The sequence below is a fragment of the Chelonoidis abingdonii genome, chromosome 7 (assembly GCF_003597395.2).
Source record: "Chelonoidis abingdonii isolate Lonesome George chromosome 7, CheloAbing_2.0, whole genome shotgun sequence".
In the NCBI taxonomy this organism is placed as follows: Eukaryota; Metazoa; Chordata; order Testudines; family Testudinidae; genus Chelonoidis; species Chelonoidis abingdonii.
Window position 1 is genome coordinate 110,166,801 of NC_133775.1, and position 14,835 is coordinate 110,181,635.

Consider the following 14,835-nt stretch of genomic DNA (forward strand, 5'->3'; position numbering starts at 1 on the left):
GGATGGATTCTTCTTCAGTTTGAGAGTAACTACGGAGGCGTCATTTTTAGAATTTGGTTTTGGTGAGAAGTGAGACCGTAGAAGACTGGATGGTAAATAGGGGACACTTGTCGAGTGATACTGAGCATGAATTCATTCATTGTGGAGGGTAACAGTAGATCTGGGCAAGATTAGGGTTTTCGACTTCGAGGGCTTTTAAAGAAGTTAAGATTAGTTAAGGGGAAGTGGGAATTGGACGGCAAGAATAACAAGGAAAGAACCAAGAAAAAAGGATTTGTGGATAACGCGGAGGAGGCCTAAGGAATTAATTTAAGCTCGACAGCTGCGGAAACGCTGGACCTGACTCCCAAGGGAAAGGGAAAAAAACATGGGCAGAGTTGTAGAATATTTAGGCCAGCTGGCATAAGAAAAACCAATAGTAGCAGAGCTCAGAGAGGAGTTAGGGGGGCACGCCCCGGGGAAAGCTATACAGGTGTGGAAGAAAGGCGGGTTAGCAGGAAAGTCCTTTGAGTTCAGAACATGTAAGGGTTCGGGGACAGGCTAAAAGAGGGGAACTGGGACTCCAAAGGGATCAACCATAGTAAGATCATTACGACATAATAAGAAAGAACCAAGAAAGAGAGTGGGTGGGAGCTTCTGCAGGATGGAACGGGTTACGGAATAATGGCATGGCCAAAATTTCTCAATAAGTTTTGTCGGATCTTAAGACTAAAGTGGGTTTAGGGGTGAGGCAGGGGGAAATCAGGATGTGATATGAGAGTGAGATAATCGTCTGTAGAGGAACATGTGAAACACTTCATCAGGAAACGGAAAGACATGGAATTCTCATCGCAGGATATTAAGGGGACTGGCCGCAGTGATTGCGGCCCGTTCGCAATTTTAAGCAAATCAGGTAAATCGGGGGTTGTACGTTCGATTGGGAGAATTGAACGTCTTTCCCTTTTTAGACAGGGATAAAATTGTCCGGGGTATATAGGCCTGATTCAGTTGACGTCTCTGTAGTGTAGTAGGTTCTTGGAAAAATTTTAAGGGAGAGAAGTAGTAGGAATTGAGGTCATGGTATTGGGGGTCGATTGCACATGGATTTACTAGGTATAGCATGTCAAAAAAACGTTTCTTCTGTTAGAAGGTGTAGGATTACTAGTAGTACTTAAGGAAATGCGGTAGTTGATATGGTATTTTTTTTTCTTAGTCTTTTGAATACTTTATAGAATCTAATTTCTGACCTCCGGTTCAGTAAGGATGATTGGAATGATCAGGTGGGTTCGTTGGGTAGACTGTTAGTAATTTGGAAAGTGGGAAATTGCGTAGGAATTGAGTCGTGTAGTTGTAGGAGGGAATAAGGGAATGGTAATTTTAAAGGGACTCGCCGGGGGTTGTTTAGGGTGCTCTCGAATCTGGCTGTGTGTGTCTGATGGTCAGGTGAGGATTACTCTAATATATGTTCGTATACTAAAATTAATATCACAATTTTGAGGATTTCAATAACTCAGTCATGGGTTAGGGGTTGTTATAAATGTGTATGGGTAGGGTTTTGTGGCCTGCCTTGTGCAGGAGGTCAGACTAGATGATCATATTGGTCCCTTCTGACCTATGAGTCTATGTCCCGCCTCACTGTGGTGGGAGCTGAGGGCACGGAGGCCTTGCAGGGCACTCGACATAGCAGGACTGAACTGGTGTCAGAAGAACTGAAACTCCCCTAGACTCTTCCTCTGGGATTCCCGCATCCCCAGGCACAGCACCAGGTTGCAACTGAGGTCCTGCGGGGATCCATAGGACAGAACAGCACCCACAAGGGCCTTGCACAGAGGAGTCCAGACCCTGTTTAGCATCTGGGAGGATCTCCATTCTCTGGGCAAAGCAGCAAGGGCTGGAACCAGAAATGCCCATATAACACTGACAGACCCAAGTCGCTGGCGGGTGGGATCGAACCTGGGACCTCTGGAGCTTCGTGCACAAGCCTCAACTAGTTGTTAGCTAAGGCTGTAGAACAGACTCATTTAACTCTCTCTATGTGGCCGCTCGATGGGACAATGCCACACCCAGAAGGTGTGTGGGCTGGGCCGACTCCAGCTTTTTTGCCGCCCCAAGCAGCGAACCAAAAAAAAAAGATAAAGCCGATCAGCAGCACTTCGGCGGCAGCTCAGAGAGGAAGAGAGGGACCCGCCGACAAAGACCCGGACGTGCTGCCCCCTTTCCATTGGCCGCCCCAAGCACCTGCTTCCTGCACTGGTGCCTGGAGCCGCCCTGTGTGGGGGTTACACCCGCAGCAGCCATGCTGATCCCAGCCCCTGGAGAATAGCTCGCTGGCACCAGCACAAAAAAACCCAAACCTGCCACCTATGAGAACAATTCAAGACTTATCTAACTGCAGAAATAATTGCAACTGAAGTGTTTAATTACCAGCCTAAGCAGGAAGAGCCGCTCCTAATCCCTCAGACAAAGGCCTGGCTTTGGTCTTTTGATTATTAGATTACAGCCGGGGGACCAAGCGGGGAAAGATTCTCTAATTAAGGTCTTGGAGAACAGCTACCAATTTGGAAATGCTGCTTTTATTTTTAATACTAACCAGGCTGGAAGGGGAGAGGGGGGAAGAACTCCTTAATGCAGAACATCTGCGCCAGCCACTGTCTGCACATCTGCCCACCTAGCTTCCTCACAAGCACCAAATGCCCGGCTGCATTAATGGCACCGCTCACTGCTCAGTGCACAGCGATCGACCCACCTTCCTGCCATGTTCCGTGTTGCCAGCAGGAGTGCGCTGTGCCTGGGCTAGCACAGTGCCGGCGCTGATGCTCTCCCATCCATTGGCTCCCACCCAGAGTAACCCTGATCGCCCTGTTCTCCTGCGGGACGCTCAGAACAAGCCGGCCCTGGAGTCTGGAATGCACTCCTGGCCTGGGAGGTCAGGAAAAGTACCAATCTCCGCTGCTCAGAGCAGAGTGCAAGCACCTGGCCTTCAGCTGGCCTGCGCTCTGGCACGCCAGCAGCGCTGACAAGTGCGACCCAACACCAGCCAATCATGCTCCCAGGTGGGGAGAGAGAGAAATCGAGCCTCAAGCAAGGCATTCCCACGCCACACTGATGGGCACGGGGTAGGCGGACAGATGAGAAGTGACGGGGCACCTTTGACAAGCACTGTTAGGCCAGTTTGAGGGCTCTTTACTGAGCTACCCGGCTCTGCTGGGGGGGTTGGAGCCGAGTCTGGGGGCACGTGATAGAACTGAGCCGCATGGGAGCACTGAAATGTTATCTCTGCCAAGAAATGAGTATGGCATAGCTGGCTGGCATGGGCAGTATGGCACAGATGGGCAATATGGCACACATGGCATTATGGTCAGCAGCTGCTGTATGGCATTCATAGGCTATATGGCATGTAGGGCATATATGGCTGGCATAGCCTTATAGAATATATGGGCTGGCTTGGGCTGTATGGCACATATGGCTTGTATGGGAAACTGCTCCTCCTCTGAGCATTAGGCTTGAGGCCTTTTTGTTTCCTTTTGTTAAACTATAAATAGCAGCAAATACATTTGTGGTTTTCAGCCCATCATGTGCCAATGGGGCATAAATCTGAAAATCAAGCCCAGCAACATCCAGCATTCAAGAATCATGAGTTGGGCCTGAAAAATCATGATGGCCAGAAGGTGGGAGTGGACAATGGGGGTTGGTCACTGGATAATTGCCCTGTCCTGTTGATTCCCACTGAAGCACCTGACCCCAGCCACTGCTGAATGACGGGATACTGGGCTAGATGGAGCACTGGGCTGACCCAGTGGGGAGAGTGGTTCCTGGTCTGCCTACTGCATCTGATGAAAGCTTGTGTTAGTCTCTAGGGTGCCACAAGGATGCCTCGTTGTTTTTTCAAGGATCAGCGGTTATTTCTTCCTTCCTTAGAATGCTAGGCAGGAGCTAAGCTGAGGTCATTGCTCGGCTCCGGCTCCAGCCTGAGACCCAGCAAACCCAAGCTCCGCTGGCCAGGCGTTTGCCCTTTGGTTTGCGTTTCTGATACTTCTAGCTTCATTCAAATAGCCCTTCCCCGTCCCGCGCTGGTGTGAGGCAAAGCACAGTGCAAGCCACTAGGGGGCAGAAGCGTGCAAGAAACACAACCTTTGGCACAATGGATTTTGCCTCCCCAGGGCCAGCTGGGGAGAGACCCAAGCACAAAAGCTCCTCGCCAGGCCACATGCAGGGCTTTGGGGCTGCCCTGCCTGGGCAATTCCTGGAGAGTCCATCCTGACTCTGCACGGGCTGGGCAGGCTGCCTGCTGGCCAAGCTGGCCGTAGCTAGTGGAGCTGCCAGCCTGAGCGGGTGAACCACAGAGCCCCAGGGCCCTGTCCCCAGGGCCACCGCTTCCATTTAGGGGACCTAGGTGGTCGCCTAGGGCACTAGGATTTGGGGGGTGGCATTTTGCAGCCTTCGACAGCAATTCGGCAGCGGGGGGTCCTTCCACGCTCGGGGTCTTCGGCAGCAATTCTGCAGCGGGACCTTCACTCGCTCCGAGACCAGCCACTGAAGTGCCCTGCAGACCAGGAGCGCGGAAGGACCCCCCCCCGCCGCCAAATTGCCACCAACCGGGAGTGCGGAAGGACCCCCGCCTAGGACGCCAAAAACCCTGGCGCCGCTCCTGCCTGTCCCTCCCCTCAGCTTTTGTACAGGGACAGGAGCACAGTGGCTAATAGTCCCCAGCAGCCCGTATACGAAGCCTGAGCAGGGGCAGATCTCAGCAGGGAGAGGCCCAGCAGTCATCCAGAGGAACCACAGGTGGTGTTTTGGAAAGTTTCGGCTCCAGACGTGTGGAGTCTGGAGTCCAGGCTGGAATGATCACACTGACGTCCAGAGCAAAGCGGCTGCACCAGAGCCCAAGACTGCAGCTCTTGGCACCAGCCCCAGCATTGGCAGCACGGCTGGCAGCACAGCTCACAGTGCCAGGCCCAGCAGCACGGATTCAGCACCAAGCCCCAGCAGAACGCTTCTTGGCACTGGCCCTGCTGGTACGGATGCCTGTGACCCTGTCCTCTATACACATGGCATCGCATCCATCCCCAGGATGCACAAACGGGGGTAGTGGGTAGGAGGTGGGAGGTGATTTTACCTCTGTCAACTGGATCCTGGAACGCTGCGTCCAGCTCTGGTGCCCACATTTTTAAAAGGGTGCAGAAAAGAGACACAAAAATGGAGAAAATGCTGGACAGAGAGTGATTTACAGAGTTCAGGCTGGTTAGTTTATCAGCTGGAGAGGTGACTTGATTACCATGTACAAGGACCTTCCTGGGGAGAAAATACTGGGCACTGAAGGGCTCCATAATTGAGTGGGAAAAGGCGGAACAAGAACCAATGACTGGAAGCGGAAGCCAGACAAATTGCACTCAGAAATGAGGCAGACATTTTTCAGGGTAAGGGCAGGGCTTAATTTGTAACTTTCACAACAGATGCAGCAAGCCCAGATGTGAACTGCCAAACCTCAAGGTGCCAGGGCTCAGCTCTGGCACAGATTAGACACTGAGTGAGGGTGATTCACCATTGAACAAACTCCCCAGGGAAATGGCAGGTTCTCCATGTCTGGATAGTGCCAGACCCAGACTGGCTGCCCTGCTGGAAGATTAGGGCGACCAGAGCTCCTGATTTTATAGGGACAGTCCCAATATTTGGTGCTTTTTCTTATCTAGATGCCTATTACCCATCACACCCTGTCCTGATTTTTCACACTTACTGTCTGGTCACCTTATGGAAGATGCTTCAGTCAAACACAAGTTACTGGGCGCAATCTGGGGGAAATGGATGGCATGCAAAGGCCTGACTAGCTGGCCTGAAACTCTGTGAAAGAACGGCTACCCTCCTGGATAACTGCCTGGCTCAAAGGGGCCCATTCCTCCACTGCCAGGAAGCCGGGACCCAGTGTCTTTAGCTGGCCGTGTGTGGGGAGCATGGTGAGGTTGGCAAGGGATGGGCACAGATGCACTGGAAGTTTTCCAGAGCAATCAGGGCAGCAGGGAGGTTAGTGACAGACAGTACAGTCAGGGCATGTCTGTGAATGAGGGGGAGGTGAGGAGCTCTGCTTAGGAGAGAGAGGCATGGGAGAACTCAGCTTTCTCACCCCCATGGTGGCAGCTGCTCTGCATGGCTAGTCGGATCCCCAGGGCTGAGGGCACTTTGTGCAGACTAACAGGGACCATTCATGAGCTTCATCTTCCTGACCTCCAAATCCTTTCGCATCCCTGTGATGCTGCGCAGTCTATATGATTTTATAAACATTTAATAATGAGTGAATATAAAGTAACTGGAATATGCTTCATGCAAAAGGTCTCTTGCAAGGTTTCATTACAAAGCTTATTATTTACTGAGTGTGGTCATCCTATTTGTATAAATGTATCACTCTTATATCTGAAACAAAATAGGAAATATAACTCTGAGGGCCTATAGTAATTATGCAAAGGGTGGGCCATTAATGGTGGTTGGAATCGTAATGGCTCCCATCCGCCAGGACAATTGACTGTGGATGGCTCTGTTTGCAGGCAGCCTTCCTGTGAGTCAGGCTGGGAGAAATGAAGGCTTGGGGTCTTACAGTAACATGGGATCGTGTCATCTGAACCGAAATCCATCTTTAACCTGGTGCTTTTCCAATGAGGGGAGGAGGTGCAAACCCAGAGGGACAAAGGATTCCCGCCTTATGCAAAAGATATATAAATGGGTGGAAGAGAACAGAGGAGAGAGCCATCATGAGGCGTCCCCTAGTTACCACCTGAGCTGGAACAAGAGTTGTACCAGGGAAAGAATTGTGCCCAGGTCTGGAAGGTGTCCAGTCTGAGGAAAAAACTTACTGAAGCATCTCTGAGGGTGAGATTGTCTGTATTCAGTTTGATTTGCGCATTTTATTTTATTTTGCTTGGTGACTTCCTTTGTTCTGTCTGTTACTACTTGGAACCACTTAAATCCTACTTTCTGTATTTAATAAAATCACTTTTTACTTAGTAATTAACCCAGAGTGTGTGTTAATACCTGGGGAGGAGGGGGGCAAACAGCCATGCATCTCTCTCTATCAGTGTTATAGAAGGCAAACAATTTATGAGTTCACCCCGCATCAGCTTTATACAGGGTAAAACAGATTTATTTGGGTTTAGACCCCATTGGGAGTTGGGCATCTGAGTGCTAAAGACAAGCACACTTCTGTGAGCTGTTTTCAGGTAAACCTGCAGCTCTGGGGCAGGTAATTCAGACCCTGGGTCTGTGTTGGAGCAGATGGGAGTGTCTGGCTCAGCAAGACAGGGTGCTGGGGTCCTGAGCTGCCAGGGAAAGCAGGGGTAAAGTAGTCTTGGCACATCAGGTGGCAGCTCCCAGGGGGTTCCTGTGATCCAACACGTCACAGTCCCCTTCCCCACCCCGAAACTCTGATCCACTCCCCTGGCCTCACTGACTCCTCTGGAACTCTACCAGGCTGGCTGCAGCCAGTGGTCAAAACGGTTTTACCCTATTGTCACTAAAGAGCCAGCTGCTGGTATGCCTGTCATGCTAGCCTGGGGCCCTTTTCCTCTCCCAGGCCTGGGTCTTGGGGGAACAGTTTCCAAAACCTAATTTTAAAAAGTCCCCTGTCCAGCTCGCCATTGGAACTTTATTAGGATCATTTTTTATAAGCGGGTTCCACACATGGCACTTTCTGCAGTGTAGCCAAAGCCCCAGGGTCTCCTGGGGACCAGTACATCTGGAGCTCACCCAGAGGAGGGCGGGGGGTTGAGCTGGTATGTTGAAACCATTTTGAAAGTCAAGTGGCGGAAAGCCTGTTGGCCTGTGCCCCGTGGTGTTTCCACCCTTCCCCCCCCCCCCCCCCCCCCCCCCCCCCGCGCGTCCGAGCGACTTCTGGGCTGCTCCGTGCAATCAGAGCGACTTCTTAGCCACGGCAAGACCTTGCGGCGGCTGGACATGAATGCTTTCTCCAGCCAAATGGCAATGATTCCCGGGGGGACCGAGTGGAAGGTCTTCTCCATGCAGGTATTTGCTGCTCCAGTGCCTCGCTGACCCAGAACTGGTAACAGCAGTAATACGGCACTCCTGGTTCTAGAGACCTCCACACGCAGGAACCACCCATCACGGCAAAACCGAACAGGGAGCAGGCCCCAGGGGATCTCAGGAGAGTGTAGTGAGCCAAGCAGCCACTGAGCAGCAGGGAGAATCCGTCCTGGAAGAGGGTCACTTCTGGGAGTTTAGCAACTTGTCTGAAAGCAGGAAAATATCTTGATCTGAAAGCTTCTGACACTTTGTAGCCCGCGCCTCCCTAGACACTGTCAGCCCCCACTCTCTGTCTGTGCCCAGAGGCAGCAGGGGATGAAAGGCATATGCCATGCAAGCGAGCCGCTAACTAGAGAAGACAGGACAACTGAAGAGTTGGTCTCAGGCAGCTTCACACAGAGGATTTGCTGCATGCAGAAAAGATGCCACCTGGCTTTGAGCATCCCATCTCCCCAGCATCACTCGCCCTGGCAGCCCCCTGGGGAGTCATGCACAGACAGGCATGCCTTTGCCTAGGGTCTGGGTGTGACATTCCCCTCTGCTGTTATCCGGCGGTGATCTCCAATCCTTGACTCTGGAAACCAGGCTTACCCTGCTCTGCTGTGAGAACCCCACTCCTGGGCTGCTCACGCACAGCCTCTGGCATGTAAACTGCTCCCAGCTATTTGCAACAGAATGACACTAACCAATATTGCCAATCCCAGACACAACCCTGGGAACCTCCACCTTGCAGTGTCCAGTTATGCCCGCTGGATGATGCAAGCTTATATAAGTTCGTCAATTTAACAAAGAAATTGAGATGTACCAGGCTTGTTAGCTATAAAGATAGATTTTAAATGATTACTAGTCAAAGTATCACAAGTCAGATTTGGTCAAATGAAATAAAAGCAAAACGCATTCTCAGCTGATCTTAACACTTTCAGTGTCCATACAAACTTAGATGCTTCTCACCACCGGCTGGTTGCCCTTCAGCCAGGATCTCTCCTTTGATCAGCGCTTCAGTCTCTTGGTGGTGCTGGTGTCTGTAAATGTAGGTGGAAAAGAGAGAACATGGTAAAATGTCTCTCCCTTTTATCATGTCCTTTCTTTCCTCTTGGTTTTGCCTCCCCCCCGCTTCAGAGTCAGGTGAGCATCACCTCATCGCAGTCCCAAATGGCCCAGAGGAAGTGGGTGACTCCCTCCAGGGTCTAACAGATTCATTTGTTGCTGCATGAGCCAGTGTCCATTGTTCCTGTGAGGCTGGGCTGGGTTTGTCCCATCCAGGTGTGAGCTGCCTCTCTGCTCTTGGAGAGTTTTTGCTGGGGTTGCTTTAAGCCATGAGGATACATTTTCAGTCTCATAACTACATACATGAAATTATAACCTATAACCTCACTGTAACAATTATTTTATCATCCCTGTAACAATCATGCTCAGGGCATTATGAGCCGTCCGAAGATACCTGACATGACAAACTTTGCGTTGGACACCACACAATCATTTTAAAAAGATGAACATGGGGGTGTAGGGTGTTCCTCCGAGCTACAGAGAATCACTCTGGGCCTCACACAAAGGTTTTGTAACTTGGGGTCCTGGCGAGATCACACTGCCAGCTAGGAGGTGCTGCCAGTCAGAGATGCCAGCTATTGCAAGGTGCTGTGTTTTGTGGTGACTTAGGCACCTGGGCTAGCATTCCATTTAACAGAGGATGCCAGGGACCGGCCCAGCGATGCACTGAGACAGCAGCCCACATGTCCATGACACATCTGCCACTCCATGCCATTTGCAGTGCTGTAGCCATGTTGGCCACGCAGTGATCATCTCTAGCTGCATGCTTCCCCCAAGCCACTGCCGGGCTCCCATTCCCTTCCACAACAGCTGACCCACGCATCTGATCTCAGGCGCAGAGATGAGCTCAGGCTGCCCACTCCAGAAGCTGTGAACTCTTGGGGCTCCCACCACAAAAGGTGGAACTTCAGGAAGTACCACCCCATGAATGACATCACTCTGCCAGCCAATCACTGCAAACGACATCCTTCAGAATGGCTGCCGCAGGTTGCTGGTCTGAGGGAAATGCTACGCGTAATGCACACGGGCTCCGTGCGCCATGTCACTCACGTGGTGCATATGGGAGACGGGTCCCACTCCCCAGTCAGCTCTTGAGTTCTGGCGTTCAGCTTGGAGGCTGAGTCTATTGGTGGGTGGGGACCTCATACCCAGTCCCAGCCAGGGAGGTTTATGGGTAAAGCCAGGCTCGCACCCAGCACCAGCAAAAATAGGCCCAAAGCACATGGTAAATGGTAAAAGGAAATATATTGTCCCCCTGCAACGAAGAGGAAAGAAGGCAAATATCCGTGATGAATCTTCTGCCTTTCAGTGTGATTGATGATTGTAATCAGCTCTGGGCTGCTGACAGGAATGCCAGGAGGACGGGATATTTGTCATCTGAAGGGTGCTAACCAGAGACACATGCGGCAAAAGGCAGAGACTGCCAGGCTGGGCAACGTTTCACATCCCCCCCAAGGGCTGCAGGGGCATTGGCCTTTTGAAGAACTTAGTGGGGGAGTGAGAGGGGCACAGAAGGAATGGAGGAGGGAGAGGACTTGCCCCTTTGGGGATGGGGGAAGTGACTCAGGAGTCTTGATTCAATTAATCTAAATTAAGGCAGTGAGGATGGGCCCTGACCACGTATGGGGGGTGTTTAAAACCCATGCGCCAGGCCAGTGGGAGCCCCAGGGCACTGGCCAGCCAAATACACTGGAATCAGGGTTAGCTGAAGAAACTGGAGAAAGTCCAGAGAAGAGCAATGCAAATGATGAAAGGTCTAGAAAACATGGCCTATGAGGGAAGATTGAAACAACTGGGTTTGTTTAGTCTGGAGAAGAGAAGACTGAGGGGGGTTATGAGAACAGTTTTCAAGTACATAAAATGTTGTTACAAGGAAGAGAGGGAAAAATTGTTGTTCTTAACCTCTGAGGGCAGGACAAGAAGTAATGGGCTTAAATTGCAGCAAGGGAGGTTTGGGCTGAACATTAGGAAAAACTTCCTAACTGTCAGGGTGGTTAACCACTGGAATAAATTGTCCAGGGAAGTTGTGGAATCTCCATCAATGGGGATTTTTAAGAGCAGGTTGGACAAACTCCTGTCAGGGATGGTCTAGATAATTCCTAGTCCTGCCAGGAGTGCAGGGGACTGGACTAGATGACCTCTCAAGGTCCCTCCCCCTTCTATGATTTTATGAAGCCATGTGTGAAATGTGGCCCCTTCATCTGGGTTGAAGCCCCCGCAGGTGGGCCAAAGAGACAGGCTGTGGAGATGAGAGAACCTCCAGACAGGTAGGTGAATGGAGAGAGAAGGAGACCCAGGCAGAATCCAGAACGTGGCCATTCTCCATCCCTGGCCAGGGAAGTGTCCCTCACAGCGGGTGACATTGTCCCACATCAGTAACTGCACCGATCTCCTACAGCTGTGCCAAGCCATCGCTCACCACACCCTAGTGTATTACATGGGGGGAAGCCCACGTGAGCAGCTGCTGAGCCCTCATCACCAGCTCATGCTTCCCCTCTGAGATCCAGTCTCTGTACAGGGTAGGGCAGGTCTCCAAACCATTAGGATTTCTGGGGTGGGAAGGGGGGCAAAGAGGGCTGCAGCTGGGGACACGCTAGCAGGCTGTGTGCTGGCATAGGAGAGAGGACTGTGCCCTGGCTGGGTGCAGAGAGCTCTGCTCCTTGGCCCTTCCCTGCAGGGCCACTTACCCATGGGGGTTGCTGTGTGCCTGCAGTAGCTGCTTTCCATGGGTCTGTGGATGCTGCCAGTTCTCAGTTCCCTGCTCGGTCCCATGACGAGTATCTCTCACACTGTGGGAGTGTCACACCCTGGCCAATGCTGCTCTGCCTCCCTCTCGCTGTGTGAGCCATTGGTCCAGCCCCCACCCGCAGAGCCTGGCTCTGCAGCGATTTACGCTTACTGCTGTGCAGGGCATTGGCTCAGCACCAGAGCACCAAGGCCTCAGCCAGTTGGGGTCCCAGTGTGCTGGGCCGGGATGCTCCTCTCCTGCATCTTTGCTTTGGCCCCATGTTCTGAGCAATCTGAGCACCAGCAGGGAGAGAGGGATTTGACTCTGAAATCTTACAAGTAGCTACCGGGGGGTCAGCTTATTTCCCTGCCTTCTTCTCCCTGCCACTCCCGAATTGTTCCTGTTGGACTCGGAGGGCTACAGACTGACAATGGGGTGAATGGAGCCCAGGCTCTGCACCCCCTTCGCCCCCCCTGCAGGACTGGCTCTGTGATTAATTGCTTGCTGGCGCGCATGCAAGCACCTCTGTGGAGCCATCTGAATTTTACTCACTCTCACCTGGACTGGGGCTGCAGGTACCTCCCTCCTCAAGGGGCTCTGTGGGAAGAGGAGCAGGGTGGTGGCATCTTCCCAAGGGTTGCAGTAAAACAAAGACCCGACTCGTCCAAAAGTCCTTCTGCTTTGGGGCTGCCCTGTGCATTTCTGCTGCCCAGACAGCTGGACGGCCAGGGACCTGCAAGGGGCTACCTCACACATTGCCCAAGGCTGAATGAAACCATCCTTCTTTCCCTGTGCCTGTCCTCCTGGTGGCTCCCCTCCCTTCCCGCGTCTCTGCAGCAGTCCTGGCTCTGATTAAAACTCTGCCACCACCAGCACGCTCTGTCAGGGAGACGGATGTCAGACCCTGCACTTGCAAAGTGCAGGCTTGTGCTCCCTCCAGACACACACGTTCACAAACGCCACCCACGCCTCAGCACACACACCTGCCATGCACCCTTCCCAGCTCATGCTGTCCTGTCCCCCTGTCACGGAGTCCCCGGGCGATGCTCTGGAACAGCTCTCCACCAAGCCAGGCAGGACTTTGGGGAGCCTCCTCTCTCTTGGAGCAGACTGTCTTCAGGGCAAGAAGCTCACACAGCTTCACCTCCTGGGTCTCTCCTTGGAGCATTCAGCATCATCTGCCCCTCCGTGCGCTTCCCACAGCGAGCCCGCCCCGGTGGGGTCCTGGGGAAGCCACAGGGTCCTGCACCCCCACTTTGCAGTCAGACGTGACTCTCAGCCAGCCAGTAAAACAGAGGTTTATTCGATGATAGGAACAGGGTCTAAAACAGAGCTTGTAGGTACAGCGAACTGGACCCCTCAGCGAGGTCCCTTCTGGGGCAGTGAGCCAGACCCCAGGTCTGCACTTCACTCCTCATCCCCAGCCAGCTCCAGACTAACAACCCCTCCAGCCCTCCTCTCTGCTCAGCCCTTTCCCTGGCCAGGAGGTCACCTGATCCCTTTGTCTCCAACACCTCTAAGCTGGCACTTTGCAGAGAAGGGGCCCAGGCCATCAGTTGCTAGGAGACAGAGGTCAGGCATTTAGGTTGCACTGGCCATTTGCCTCTGCAGAACTTCAGATATGGGGACACTGAGGCACCAACACAGTATTCAGATAAAACATTAAGAACAGTCCCAGTTTGTCACCCCCCCACCTTACTCTCACCCACACACACACACTCACAGAGCCAGCAGTCTGCATTCATGCTCACTCACACAGACTCACACTATCTCGCACAGGCTTTTCTCTTGCACTTTCCCTTCACTCAGTTCATGAGCCTTTGAGAGCGTGCTGAGAGGTGCCAATGTGTATGGAAAAGGACCCCCCCGTGGTCCCCTGACACACACATCGCCCACTGGGCGTTCACACTCATACTGTACCACGGCTGGGAGCCCGCCCCTGCCAAGCCGCCTCATGCTGCACTGGGGATGAGACTCCGGCACTGGCTGCTCTGGACTCGTCCCGGCTACGGTCTGCACTGAAGGAGACTGTGCCAGCTTTGAACCACCATCCCGCCCAGCAAGAGGCCTGGGCTCCCTGCCCCTGGGGAAGGATGCGCTCAGAGTCCTCCCTCCAGCCATTAGAGCCCCCATCCCATCACAGGATACAACAGCCCTTCCCCAGAGGGTCTGTCCAGCCTCTAGCCCCCAGGGTAAGGATGGGCTCGAGGACTGGGGGTGGGGTGGGCAGAAGCTCCCACACTGAAACAGTTTTGGTTCCCGACAGGACTGGCACTGGCTTTCCCCACCCCCACTTCCTTCAGGGATACTTGGAGAGCTGGTCCCGAGCAGCCCGAGAGTCGCCCGCTCGCTCCTTCCTTTTGTTTTACTGCTTTGGTTGGAGAAGCACCAGCCGACACAGAATGACAAAGCCACCAACCTACAGGCTGGCCAGGGGTGAGCCCAGCTCCTGCAGGAGTCCCTGCATCTCACCAGCCGTGAGAGGAGAGTCCCACCAGCTGAGGGTCCCAGCCCTGATTGAAACCTCCCCTCCCTCTCCCTACAGGGTCCTGGACCCACAGACCCACTTCGACACGGCACCAGGCAGGAGAACGGAGCTGTTACGGGAGACTCACGTCTCTGCTGAGTTAAAACATGGGCAGGGATCATTCAGAGTGAAATGCCGATCGCCCCCATCGGCCATAATGCCACCCCCAGAAATCTCTGCACAAATTTGTCTTTCAGGCCTGGTGGGCGATCGGCAGAGATGTTAGGAGCATCACACAGGCAGGGACCCAGCACAATGGCCCTGGGCAAGGGACGGGGCACGTGGCAGGTTTGGAGTCAGTTTGCTGCCATGACATTTTGTGTCATCTGTCAGAGACTCACTCTTCCAACCCACCAGGGCAGCAAATCCGCCCCGGGCCTTGGCAAGGAAAGCAGCTCCAGGATGAGGGGGGAGAGGGGAGATATCTGCTCCTAAATCCTGCTTTGCAGAACAGCCCTTTCTCATTGCATGCTCCGCTCCTGGCCCCGCACTTTTAACAAGGAGCTCTGAGGGCTCTGTCCCCCTGCTG

General features: G+C 53.0%; 1 long non-coding RNA gene across 1 annotated transcript in view; it reads right to left on the reverse strand.

Moving 5' to 3' along the window:
• The window catches only part of LOC142047135 (uncharacterized), a 37,507-nt gene extending 24,264 nt beyond the window's left edge, over window positions 1-13,243 (reverse strand). The window contains exon 1 of the long non-coding RNA XR_012656325.1: window positions 13,191-13,243. This is a non-coding gene — a long non-coding RNA (uncharacterized LOC142047135). The remainder of the gene's footprint in view (window positions 1-13,190) is intronic.
• Between the last annotated feature and the right edge of the window lie 1,592 nt (window positions 13,244-14,835).